Raw genomic sequence first — 14,265 nt, 5'->3', positions numbered from 1 at the left:
ATTGTATCATGCTTTTCTATGTGTGTTATTTGTTTAGGATCTGATAGCTGTTGCAGATTAATTTTAACTTTAATTCTATCCTTCTTTCCTCAAATTACTGTTGTCCTTTTTCTCCCCCATTGGCCTTACCACCTGAAATTGAAAAGAACCCACGTTAAAGTATTGTATGCCATTGTATAGCCAGGTAGTAGTGACTGAGACATGGGAAATGCAGGCTCAAAAGGTATGCAGAGCAGGCAATTTTAAACATTGTAGATGAGTTCCTTTATGACTGCCTGCTGGATAGGAGCAATCCTGTCTCTCTCTTATAGAAATGTTCTGTGAGAGAGTGTAGGTCTATTTTATCCCCTTGGAATTTCACTTCTAGGCAGATTCTTGCCCATGCTCCTGTTGAACAATTAAATAGGCCTCTTCTTGTAGGTTGTGAATTACAACAAGCATTTGCAAGGTTATGTGTTGTAAATGACTGACAGGACTTCTCTTAATCTGCTTCAGAGTAATGGGGCACAGGGATGTTCCTTGAGTTCTTAGTTATTTTGCTGTGAAAAGCTCCTGTCACAGAGTTTGCTCTTCCCTTAGATTTAATAAGTTCTCATCTTAATTTGTCTTGGTCCTTTAAAGGAAAATTACTGTACAGCTTTTCCAATGGTCCTTAAAATAAAGCAAAACAAAACCAAAGCTAGGCTACAGTGGGTAGCCAGTTGGAGGAATGAGGCCTGCAGCCGTGAGATATACTGTGGCATATGTGTAAAGGGATTTCCTGAGGTATGCCATGAGATAGGTGCTGGAGGGATTGCAGTGAGCATGATGGCCTGGTGATGGGCAGGGCTTCTCATTAATCTTACCTTAGCTCTGCAGCTGGCCAGATGGAAGAGGGAGTGATACTACATGTTCTACCCTGGGCATGACCCACAGTCTCTGTAGTTTCTCTCTCTGTAACTCTCTCCATATCCCTTTTATATATAAAAGTGGCTGCACCACCCCACTGTTCATGATGACGGTAACAGGATACTTGACTACAGTCTCACATTCACTTGTCCAGAAAGTATTTGAAATCTTCCATGGCAGAGGATGAGAATGTGACCACCATGCAGACAAGGTGATGGGCTTGCTCCTGTGTCCTCCCTAAAGCAGGGACATCTCCAGTGAGATTTCCACCTGCACCAGAGCATGCCTGGAAACGCTTGTGCATAGTGCTGTACTCTCAGATTATGTAGGTCTGGTGAATTTATCACTGGCAGTCTAACAATAATCTGTTAGATTGCCTGTAGCTCCAGTAAACCACTATTTGTTAATGTGTGGTCATGAATGAGACCAGACTTAGAGTGTAGCCCACATTGTGCATTGGAGATCTTTCTGAACACAGCCAGACTTACAATGCTGAATTGGTTATAATCAGAAATTAAACCTAGCCCCATCCAGCCTCTCTGAGGACTAGTTGGAAAGCAGGGGACTTTATTTTCTGATTAATTTCTATACTCAAAGCACCAATCATTTAGTAGAGGTAGGGCTTAGGAAATGAGGTATTCCCATCAAGTCCTTTCAGGACAAGAGCCACATTTTACTCCAAGTCAGTAGATGCCTTCACAATGCCAAGGAGGCATCTAGATACTTCTAACTGAGGGATGGTGTTCCAGTCTGTAGGACATGCTTGTAGAGACAGAGCCTGTTGAAGAAGGCAGAGGGAGATGTGACAACATCCTTTTTTCTCATGTCTTGTCTCTCCTATTTTTCTCATGTCTTTCCTAAACACTCTTATTTGTAATAATCTTTCATCTCACTGTCTCCTACCCAAATTCAGCCTTCTTTCTGGATCACATTTTCCTAATTAATCACTAGCTCACCAGCTCACCACCTTGCCAAGTGAAGTCAGGTGCAAGGCTGGGTACAAACACTTCCATGAAAGTGAATATACTACCCAGATAGGAACAGTTCATCACTTCCACAAGGGAGCCCTTTAATGCCAGCCATGGCTGCAGTTTCCAAGCTGAGCTGGAAAGCAAACAACTGTTTTCACCTGAAGGTCTGTGACTATCTGGATTACTAAGTCCAGTTAAGTCCAGAAGGCTTTTAAGAAGTCTGATATTAGTATTTTGCTGACTTGAAAAGCCAGCAGAACAACAAACTTTTCAAAAATTAGTTAGGATGTTAAAAAAGATGGCATATGAGATACCTAGCAATTTTTACTCTTTTCTAGTAAAAGAAAACAAAAAACCAAACCAATAAAACCAGCACCAATTTCTTTTTTGAATAAATACTTTTAATGTTAAGCAATGGAAGGAGGAAGAAAGTAAAGACCCAGGCTGAAACTGGGGAGGCAACTCATGCTGTCTGGTTTACAGCAGGTCAAATGCTCCCTTCAGGCTAAGCAAATCCTTATTTTGAATGCAGTCAGTCTGCCTTCTTCCTATAACAGTCTCTGAGAGTACCCATTTCAAATATGAGTTTGTTAAATGAAAAAAGGCAAGTCAGACACTAATGCTGGTAAGCCCCATGGAAGCAGTCTTTCCTTGAGAACAAAATCCACACTTTTAATACTCTGCTCCATAAGAAAATACATAGAACTTACTTAAAATACAAATTTGAGGCTGCTCAGTCTAGGGAAGAGATGGCTCCAGGGAGACCTTAGAGCACCATGTCAGTATCTAAAGGGGACTGGGGGCAGTTTTTAGCAGGACCTCTTGCAACAGGACAAGGGATTATGGTTTTAAACTAAAAGAGGGTAGATTCAAATTGAATTTGAGTTCTTTTATTAGGAGAGTGAAACACAGGAACAGGTTACCCAGTAAATGCCCCATCCCTGGAAATGCTGAAGGTCAGGTTAGATAGGATCTGAGCAACCTGGTCTAGTGGAAGGTATTCCTACTTGCTGCAGGAGGGGTGGACTAGATGGCCTTTAAATGTCCCTTCCAACACAAATCATTCTTTGCTTCTATGATGATATGGTTGTTAACATGTACTGGGTCTCCTTTTATGCATGATGCATTGCTCTTGGAAGTTTCTATGGTTTCGCCTTAAATTTTAAATTGCATTACTGTACATTCACATGCAATTCATATTTTTAACTATAAGTTAGTTTTTGCTAAAGCCAGGCAGTATGCATATGAAATCACATCTAGTGATCAGAAGTATTAGCAGTATGAATAATAAAAGCTAAATTAAGACTTATCATCTCATGTTCTATAAGGAATGGTATTCATTATCAGGAAAAACAACCTTTCAGCTGTGTATTTCCTCCTGCTCTTGACTGCAGACAGCAGATCACAGCAGAACTCCAGCTTTCTGAGGGACCAGGATCAGAGATAAACTACTGCTTCATCACCACCGGGTGTCACTGCAGATAGCACAATAATCTCCAAAGCCCACGTTAATGAGTCATGCAAAATGAAATGCAAGGCCTGCTGAATGAAGCAACGCTTTCACAGCTGTCACTGGTTGGTTGCTGTCAGCTGGTGTGTTTGTTACATCCTGGGACTTGCATCCCGAAGGATGGGAGAACATCCTATTGCTGCTTCCCAAGAAAGCCACAATGTCTTTTTGCATATCACAGTAAGCAAGTATTGGCTGATTTTGAGGCAAAAAGGGTTGTCTTTGCTGCCCTAGACCTACACAGAGAATACTGCCAATTATGGAGCATGTCCCCCTGCAGATACCCCTCATACCACTCATAGTCCTATTACATTTAATTCAAAAATCCACAGCACCCCCCCAAAACAGGTTTCTGCTGTATCTGTGGTGATGGTCTTCGAACAAGATTGGTGCAATAGCTTGCTTTGCCTGCATCATGACAGTCAATTAGTGGAAACAGAGAGAACAAAACCTTGTAAGCTCTTAATTTTAATTTTATGTCTTCAAATCAAATTCCAAAGTTCAGATTTTCCTGCTTAATCACAAACCATAACAATGAGGACCTGTCTTCTCCTAACAAATGAAGCAATGTTCTTTTCTTCCTAGAGACCAAGATGTTCTGTCATGAAGGCAGTTGCATAATTAAAGTGTCTCAAAAGAAAACAAGATGCACAGCAGTCATTTTCCAAAAATGATTTTGCTTAGTGTTTGCAGGCAAGATTTGACATCAGGTTAAATAGCTCACCAGTGCTGCCCCCACTGTCAAAGGACTGGCAATGATGTTCTGCCTGTGCTGCTGAGCACAAGACCAGAATATTTCTGCCTAGTTGAACATGGTGAACTTTACAGGGACTTACCTGATGAAATTCCATAGGATGGGATGTTAGAAGACAATCTAGATGATCTAATAAGTCCTCCTGGTTTCAAATTGTATATGGAAAGGTACCATGCAAATCTGTTTCATGACCTCTGAAGGACGACCAGTAACAGGTTTTCCAGAATATGCATAAAGCAGTAGTGATATGGTCTGAGTGGTTTTGGAGTATCTGATGCAAAGGTGTACCAACCACAGTACTCCATGACCATTAAAAAATGTTGGTTCTATTTATTTAACCACAAGTCCTTTACAAAGAGTAGTGGAAAGAGCCATCGCTGTGAAATTTACCAACATCTGCATAAAAACATGATTAATAGTAAACACTAACAGGGTGATTTAAATTTGCAAGATCCTTCTTAACAGACACAAGCATTTCCTCTTTCTATTTCTGATACTGAACACAGAACATTTTGTGTTCCCTTTTATTCTATTCAGCTAAAAGCCACTTCCTCAAATGAACAGCCCATACCTCTCCTGCATGATGCAATGCAGAAAGGCTGGTTGAAGGCAGGAGTAACCTTCTCTGCAGAGTGTGCTTTTCCTGCTGAGCCCCTTCACTCTTCTTTGCCTCCTCATCCTCAGCTGGCTCCCCGTGCCCAGCACACTCCCACCTTGCCTCAGCTAAGGCTATGAGCTTTCTGGATGAGGGATGACATTTAGGTGATGGGGCTGCAGGAGGCTCATCAACAACTGCACAAACTGCTGTGGCTGCAGGAGGTCCTGAGCCTGGACATGCACTCAGGAGACTGTGGCTTCTCCACCTGCCATGTGGTGCCATTGCCCAGACTGCTGGTAAGACTGGTGACCCCACAGGTGTTGCTTTCTTCATTCAGCCTGCCTGTTATTAAGACCTCAGGAAGCCAATAAAAAACCCCAAGTGCCCCTTTATCTCCCTGCTCTTCAGGCTTGACATTTAAAGCTAAGAGTCCATAATTCTTGGTTAATCTTTTCTTTCCCAGGATGGGTTCTATATAAGAATGCACGCACTATTGCGATAAAATTGTCTCCTGAGATCTATGGAAGATGGGAGAAGCGTCAGAAGAAGGATCCAGCTTTATTGAGTTTACATCAGCACAACAGGAGCTTGGCCTTATGTTTGGTAGCTTCTGCTTGCTGAAATGCTGCTGGGTGAAAGCACAGACTGACAGAATATTTTGGATTGGAAGGGACCTTAGAGACCATCTAGTTTCAACACCCCTGCCATAGGCCTGGACAGCTTCCACCAGACTACATTGCTCAAAGCCCCATCCAACCTGGCCTAGAACACAATTTCTCTGGGCAGGAGGGAATTTCTTCCTATTATCTAATCTAAATTTATCTCTTTCCATTGGAAGCCATTTTCCCATGCCCTGTCACTACATGCCCATGTGAAAAGTCCCTCTTCAGCTTTTTTAGAACCCTCAGGTATTAAATGGCTGCAGTAAGATCATTCCAGAGCCTTCCCTCCACCAGGGTGACCAACCCTCATCCAAAGGCAAAATGAAAACCAGATTCTTCCACCCCTTTTACTAGTTCCTGTATTTTATGCCTGCATGTGATGTATCAGCCTCCCTGGCCAGCGCCCTGCTCTAGTGTCTGCTAAAGATGCTGAACCTCTGCTCTAGAACATCATCCAAATGGGAGTGGCAGCTGGGAGGAAAGTGGAGGAGCACCTGCTGGGCAATGGGGAAAGGATGGCTTTGGTGGGCATGGGGTCCAGGAAAGGCCTTGAAAACAGACAAGCAAGCTGTGTCAAAAAGCCGTGTTTGGAAGAGAACAAAGAAGCAGCAGAGAGATGCAAGAGGAATAGAGCAATGACCAGCGGTGGGCTGGGAACACCACCAGCACAGCCACCTCCAGAAAGCTGTCCGTGGGAAAACCAGCTGCGGGAGGCCCAGCCCAGCACTGGCGGCAGCCGGGATGTGGAGCTCTTGAGTAGGAGCTGCAGCTGCCAGGATGCCCTGCAAACGCCGCTCACGGACCCTCTGCAGGCAGGTGTGTAGGGAAGGTGAGCTCTGCTGGTGCCCAGCACAGGCTGCTCCCACCTTTGGAAAGGCGCTGAGGTCTCCCTGTGCTGTTTCCCTGCCAGCTCACGGTGCAGGCAGACCGATAGAGACAGAGATTATGCAGGACAGACTGACCTGGAAGCTTCAGCTTTCACTCTGTCTTGCCTCTGAGTGCAGCCTGGGCTTCAGTTTGACAGGATCATGGATCAGCAGCACATGGGAGGGAATGGAGTTTGTGTCTGTGAATGAAGAAATCCCTGAGGAGAGGTGAGTCAGGACTAAAGGAGGAGAAAAGTATGGAGTGTTCCTCATTCACTGCTGAAAGTTGGGAGTAAAACAGCTCATCTATGAGATTCATAGATTTGAGAATTTTGCTGAGAGAAGCAGAAGTAAAGGATTAGAAAGAGTGCTCTGAGAAACGCTACAAAGCACAAAGCTTTTCCCTCCCTTACTTCAAAACAAAATAGTAGTTATCAGCCTTGTCCTAGTGAGTGAAACAAATCCTGCAACTGAAGGCTGTCTCATTACTGACACTGAGTGCATGCACAAGTGACAGCAGTAACATTCACAGGTGCTGAATGTTAAAACCCATTTAAATCAATATGATATTCCCATTGATACAGTCTTCACAAGTTCTGGCTAAAGCTGTGTCCCTGTGGCTGGGTTTCAGCATTCCCTGGTGTGAATCTTTAGAGCTTGGTAATACCAGGTTGTAACACTACAGGAGGCAGAACAAAAAGCAATCCATAACCTAAAGGGATAATGCCTTGGATATGTTTCTTACCCAAGATCTAAACAGAGTGAGAAAACAAACACTCTTTACTGACACAAGACATAGCAATAGAACTAGAAAAAACCCAAACCCTATGAACAGAGAAACTTCAGTTGTCAAATTTCCTGTGGTTTTACTTCCTGTTTATGATCCATTCATGGCACACATACGAAGGGGTGAGGTCTCATCAGGGCTTTTTGGGTGGCTGTGGCAAAGGACTCTTATGCATGTTTCTTCACCAGGGAAAAGGTGAGTGGCAGCTGCTGAGGGTGATTTGTTCTTACACTGATCATCACAGGCATCTACAGTGGCCCAGAGACTAACAGGATGTTGAAAACTGTGTGCAGCTGAGCAGAATGAAAGCAGTTCAAAGACATTGTGACCTTCTACTATTCCTTCATTTTAATGATGGAGGTGATTTTAAAAGAATATACATTTCACAGGACTAATAATTACCCCACTAAACTTGCCACTATCTTGCATTTAGGTTACAACTATGAAGCTTTGGGGAAATTTGCTGGGAGCCAGTACACTCATTGGCCTTACTCTGGATTTGAGTAAGCCATGTCCCTTGGAATCACCCCTGCGGTTGAATCATGATAGCAAGGGGAAAAAAAAAAAAAAAAAAAAAAAAAAAAAAGAAAAAAAAAAAAAAGAAAAAAAAGCCATGGTGGTATCACACTTAAGATGGGAAATGAGATTCCAACATGGATGTATGTGTAGATGTGGCACTGAGCAACAAGATATTTCTGGGCAAGGGCCCTGCAAAAGATTGGAGCAAAATGCCATGAACCTCTGCAACTCAAAGAGCTGAAAAAGTGTAAAAATGCAGAGGCAAGTTTCCTCTACTTCAGGCTTCTTTTTTTCTACTGTGTCCTGGTCACTCCATAACTTCAAGAGATAAGGTATCTGTAGTGGAGTTCATAATTTACCTCCTTTCTAAAACAGAGGGTCATTTGTTTTGCCATCTTGAAAAATATTGCAAAACACTCCAAACACTGATTGCAGCCATAAGTCAACAGCATTGCAGGTGCCACCCATTTCCAGGCTGATTTTGCTCCACGTCTCAGAGGCATATATGGGAGAGAGTAGCACAGCCACAGCCAAACTCTGCAACTCAGCTCACTGAGTTCTTGTGGGGATTTTGGTTGGGAAATGGGAAAACTGAAACTCGGATCTAATGAGATAAAGTGAGATCCTGAGTGGGGGCTGGGAGGGGATGGAAGAAAAGGCATTTTAAGGCACAGGCAGCCCTGCCAGCCTCAAAGGCACAGTGCTGGGCAGCGAGGAGAGGCCTTACCTGAGCTCTTACCTGTGTGCCCCCACTTACTGCTGCGGTACCTGGCAGTGCATCAAGCCCTGCTATCTTACAGAAATTTAACTTCCAGCAGGGATTAGCTGGCTTTGGCCTGGTAAAATCCAGGCAGCCATGTTGGGTCAGGTGGGCTGGGGGCTGTGCATCCGCTATTCCCAGTTTTCCACAATCATAGAATAATAAAGACAGGTGGACAGCAGTCCTGTGATAATGGACACTCAGTGAGCCCTCCAAGTCCTATGGGTTTTGTCCTTTATGCATTTCCTTTAAGTTGCTAAAATAACCAGCCTTAGTGTGCGAGCAGCAGTGTTGAAGTTCTGGCACAAAGTGGAAGATGAGGATCTGAAGAGCATCGGCTTTTAGGGAGAGATCATGTTTTCACCAGAACCATGGACAAAGTGGGACAAAGGGGCATTTTGAGCAACCTGTCTTTTTTTACCTTCCTCATGTCTTCAGCTCATCAGGGCTATCACAGCTACTGCATCAAAAGCAGTGTGGCCAACAGATCAGGGGAGGTCACTCTGCCCCTCTATTCCACTCTGGTGACACCCCCCATGGAGTATTGAGTCCAGCTCTGGGATCCTCAGCACAGGAAGGACATGGACCTGTTGGAATGACTCTATAAGAGAGACACCAGGATGTTTAGAAGGATCAAATACTTCTCCTATGAGGAAATGCTGAGAGAATTTGGGTTGTTCAACCTGGAGAAGAGAAGGCTTCAGGGTGACCTATCTGAGGCCTTCCAGTACCTAAAGGGTACCCACAGGACAGATGGAGAGAGGCTTTTTACAAGGACATGTAGTGACAGGACAAGAAGGACTGGCTTCAAACTGAAAGAGGGCAGGTTTAGATGAGATGGTATGAAGAGATTCTTTACAGTGATGGTGGTGCGGCACTGGAACAGGTTGCCCTAAGCAGCTGTGGATGCCCCATCCCTGGAAGTGTTTGAGGCCAGATTGTATAAAGCTCTGAGCAATCTGGTGTAATGAAATACCTCCCCACCCATGGCAAGTGTGTTGGAACTAGATGATCTTTAAGGTCCCTTCCAACCCAAGCCATTCTATTGATTCTATGAATCCTGACCCTGTGACTTCAGGAGAAAAAACAATAGTGTATCTTGATGGGTTCTGGCTGGTGTTATAGTTCAGCTGTGCTGTCAGGTTGAGGGACAGGAAAGCAACAGTATAGCTGAAGTTCTTGACATGAGTAATCAGATGTGATGACAGGCCATGTAGTGAAACTCTTCTCAGAGCTATCTTCCATGTCTCCTCCCTTTTGCACATGAAACCATTTAATGCACTGGTATTTGGCTCTGGCCAAGGAAGAGAAGTCATTGACTGCACAGTCTGTGACTTCTCAACTGGTGAAGTGAAATGTTGTTGCTGAGAGTGCCAGGTGCTAAAAGTCACACTGCTTTGGACAACTGGTGATGAACCAGTACCAGTAGATGAGCAAGTACTTGCAGATGAGCTGAAATGCTCTTCTTTCAAGAAGAAAAACAAGATTCCCCAGGTTGGGAAGAAAGGGGAGAGAATGTGATGAAAACCTTAAATATGCAGTTCAGTTGGAAAAGAGTGGGGAATTCTGCACAGACACTACCAGCAGATCTTCTAACAGCTTTTGTGTAAATGTTCTCTGTAACTACTCCACAAACAATTTACAACAGGTTTATGTGCATTAAGATTTGGCTTGCCAAGCAGTGAAACACTACCCTTTCTTTGAAGCTGATTGGGAACTATTAACACCGACTTATCAGACTTTTACGAATCCAGCCCAAGGTATATTTTATAAGGCTTTCCCATACAGAGAACTCTTGGCTCTTCAGCCAGATCCACTCCACAAGTGAAATGGCAGTGCGGGAAGAAAAGAAAGGTGGTGAAATTACACATAATTGCTTTTTTTCTCCACCTCTATTATACAGGGAGCAGGTGAGTCAGCATTCCCATGGAACTACCTTACTGTGATAGAAGGAACTCTGCCTCAGCCTGGTGGCTGTTCACTCTTGCCTCTCCTTTTGGTATCTGCATAATAAAACTTTCCTGCAGGGTTGGTCACTGCTTATAAGCATCATAACATGCATACCTGTGCAGTATTCCTTTCATTAAAAGGAGGATTTACCACCCCACATGTAATTACTGAAAGCAAGGTGCAAATAATGACCACAAGCACCTGAGTTATGTTTTTCAAAGCAGTCTCACTATCATAATGTACTGCTGAAATCCAGTTGGGTTCATGGGTCCAGGTGTCACGCCATGACTTACAGAGCTAAGGAAGCAACCCTTCTCCTAGATTTAAATTGTCTAAATTGTTGCTTATGATTGTTGTTGGTTTATTTGAAATTCTAAAAACACAACCACAAATTAACTGTGCTACTGGAGAACCACCATACAAAGCAACATTATTTCTTGTAGCACGGCAGGAGAGCAGGGTTCCTGAGACAGACACTTTTGTATAAGATACTGTAACAGTGAGTAAGAAGAGACAGCTGTTATCTCTGGGAACTTATCGTCCACATAGTCTGAGAGAAATAAAGGTAATGAAGAAAACTCACAGCAGACAGGTAAGACTGGGAAGGCAACTTAAATTTCCTGAGTCTGAGCTGGCACTGACTCCACTAGCCTACCTTAAGAGACAGTCCGTCTGAAGATCAAGGTTGACTGATGTCCTGGTTATTTTTTAATTTGGGCATTTTAGCTTGGCCTATTCAAAACTCCCCTGCATGGCAATGGTCTTTTATCTGTCTGCCTCTCTCTGATCTGCGCTTAGGAAGTCAGTAGGTAGAGTGCATCACGAGCCTTGCTTCTGCATTTCATGTCACTAATTAAAGAAGCCTTTCAAAATAAAGCTCCTACTCATGTTCTCTATTAATAGCCAGGAGTTTTCCTCCACCCTACCCTCCCACGACCTCTTTCTTTTAAAGTGATAAAGCAGTCCTGTCCATGGTTTTGAGAACCCTTGCACTCGGATACCAACTCAGCATTTCCCCAGCTGCATTACATCAGTTCTCTGCAGAACTCAAGACAGTTTTCTCAAAAATATGCCACATAATGCCCCTGTAACCCTTTCAAGATACCAATGTGTCTTGATAGCAAGATTCTGGCAAGATGCTTCCATTGAGTAGCAATGGAAGATTCTGGGAATAGTTTACTTAAAATTGATGTTAGCTTTTACTGTGCCATGAAAGGTTTCATATTCAGACCCTGACACTGTTTATCCACTCACTTCTGAAAGCCTCGGTTATGTGGGCTTAGCAAACCTGAGAGCAGGGCAACGGCCAGAGTGGCAGAAATGACTTGTCAAAAAAGAAGTGCAGCAAGATGGGCTGCAGGAGACATGAGTCATGGATGAGCTGCACTCTAGAAACAGCTCAGCAGGGCCAGCTGCTGCCTTTCAGAAAATTAACTTGCTGGACTCGACAAGCCAGCACTGAAGGTGCAGCAGAGGAGCTCAACTTCAGCTAGTACAGTGCATCCAAAAGATGTTACATCTGCTCTTGCTTTGAGAGGATGGTCAGTTGGATGTGCAGAGGGTATGGAGAAGCACTCTGGAGATCAGTGTTGCCAGTCCACATACATGAAGGCAGTCAGCAGACAGGACTTGTTATCCAAAAATTACTCCTTTGTTAATAATTAAACACTGATTAGGAAAGGTAAACAAGCCAAAGCTTTAAAGAGAGTGGTGAGTTGGAAATGGATTTGTAACTTGTAGTGACCATTTTAACTTCAGATAGAAAAGCCTTAAATTAACTGCTTGTAACTGGGTCCCTCTTTTTTTTCTCTTTCTGTGGTTGGGTGGTGTTGCAGTATGAGCTGGAGAGCGCACCAAGGAGGAAAGGCTGGAGCTGTATTTAAACAGCCTCCCAAAGTTAAGAGGCTGCTGCAGGGTCAGACAAGCTAGGGGGCACACAGAGAATTTCCTGTTTTGTCAGCAGGAAACCTCCTGAGGAGGACCCCCCTTTTTGACACCCCTATGCCTCCCTCACCATTGAGAGATCAATGAGGTGGCCACATCCCAGCACCTCTTGCCTCTCCTTCTGACATGGGCAATGGTCCCTGACAGCCCCCATCGCCCAGCAAAGGGATGCACTGGCATGGACCATGACAAGTGGGGATGGGAGCTGGGATGCTGCTTTGTCCATGTGGGCAAACATGAACAAACCTGTCCAAGTCAGGGGGTGCTCAGCACAGTCTGGGGTAAGTCCAAGGAGTGGACAGGCTCCCTTTGTCCTCCTGTCCTCCAGTTTTGTAGCGGAAGAAAGCACGCCCATCATGGGGTGGAACTTTTCTCCCCACAAAGCCATGGGGCCATGGCAGGATTTAAGGAAGAATATAATCTGTTTGGGAAAGTGATTGATGGGGCAATGTGCCTGGTGAACATTTCTGCAACTGATATCTCTGGAAAGTCTTCTTTTAATGTGAAAATCCACTACAAACAGGAAGATGAAAAGAGAAAAGTGTCTTTCTCCTCTACAAAGAGAATTGAGCTATTTCTAACAATAAATAAGTTTTGAATTAATAAATCAAAGGATGTGTTCATACGTAACATGAAGCAAAGCTCCTAATACCTGATTATTATCCTGAAGAAACATATTTATTCTGCTTTGTCAAGCCAATAGGCAACATATCACTTTTCTTTGTATTCTACCTCAGTTTCACTGGGAAAATTGCCATAAAAGCTTCCACTTCAGTGAAACACTCTATTGCAGCAGGGCTAAGCAGGATCACTTTCAGGTGTGATCTGCTGAAGTGGCCTGTCTCCTATCCAGGCTTTCTCTGCCAAACTCCACTCCAGCCCTGAAATGTCAACATGCTGTATGTGTTTTTAAATTACTTCTTTCGTCCCTAAATTTTGCTGTGTGGGCCAAGAGATGTGAGTAACCAAAACTATCTCACAGTGCTGTTAAGCAAATTCCTGGCTCCCTTTCTTCTCTGCTATTAAATAAAGGGAATTGTGTACAGCAGCTGACCTGGCAGAGCCATGGGCTGAAGTGCTGCAGCCAAATAAAAGCAGTGACAAGTAAAATGAACAGGCTCTCTAGTCCTCAATAGTGTTCTGCTACGTCATGTGTTTGGTTTGGGCTCAGGAGACCGGCTTTTCCCAGTTACCTGTCCTCCTGCAGCACCTAGATGCAACAAGACCAATATGATTGGGAAGGCATAACTATTTCTTAGTAGAATAATGTCTGTCACAGGTTATTGTTTCATCTCTTGGCTCTTTGTGAACAAATTTGCTAAGGGCTGGATAGAACAACACCTTCACCTTTGTGAAGACACTTAGCTTTCCTGAAAGTACAAGAGGCTTTGAATTGCAACGTAAAAGTTTTATTTTGCAGTTTAGAGAAGGTACTCTTTAGAGATCTGGTCTGAGCAAATAGATTTTTCCATCTGGAAGTTTTCTGTAATTATTACCAATAAAAACAAAGCCACACTCCCACCATCTCATTTCTTAGCAATCAGAAGAACAGCAGAGCCGGAATGCAGAGCTGAGAAGTACTCACTAGTTTAGACACCCTGTTGAGCCTCTCATAGGTAGGTGTCCCTGCTGGCGCAACCCAACCAAAAACCAAAGGAAATATCGCAGGATGGATGTGCTCCGGAAGGCGGGCAGGGAATTCCCTCGGTGCCGTGTGAGCAGCCCCGGGGCCGTGCTGCCGGCGCTCAGCCCCGCTGCCCCGCGGCTCCCTGCTGCAGCCGGCCAGCGGGGCTCAGCCGCGCCCTGCCGGGAACGGCATCCCCGGGAGCAGCCCCAGCGGGCTGCACACTTCCCCGCAGCCATTAGAGTGGAGCGAAAAGGGGGGGAAACACCACAAAAAGTTTGAGTTGAGGAACCTGGATTAAATGAAGAAAAGAAGGAAGGGTGGGTGGCTCTCCCCATCCACACTCCTGGGGGCACATTAACTTCAGACGCGCGAAGGCTCTCGCTGTACTTGAGAGGAATTGCTCATGTCCTTGTATTTAAGGGCCTATTT

The sequence above is a fragment of the Onychostruthus taczanowskii genome, unplaced genomic scaffold, assembly GCF_017590055.1.
Source record: "Onychostruthus taczanowskii isolate IOZ18803 unplaced genomic scaffold, ASM1759005v1 scaffold12, whole genome shotgun sequence".
NCBI classification, from domain to species: Eukaryota; Metazoa; Chordata; class Aves; order Passeriformes; family Passeridae; genus Onychostruthus; species Onychostruthus taczanowskii.
The sequence above is the reverse complement of the archived record's forward strand: the minus strand, read 5'-3'. Positions refer to the sequence as shown.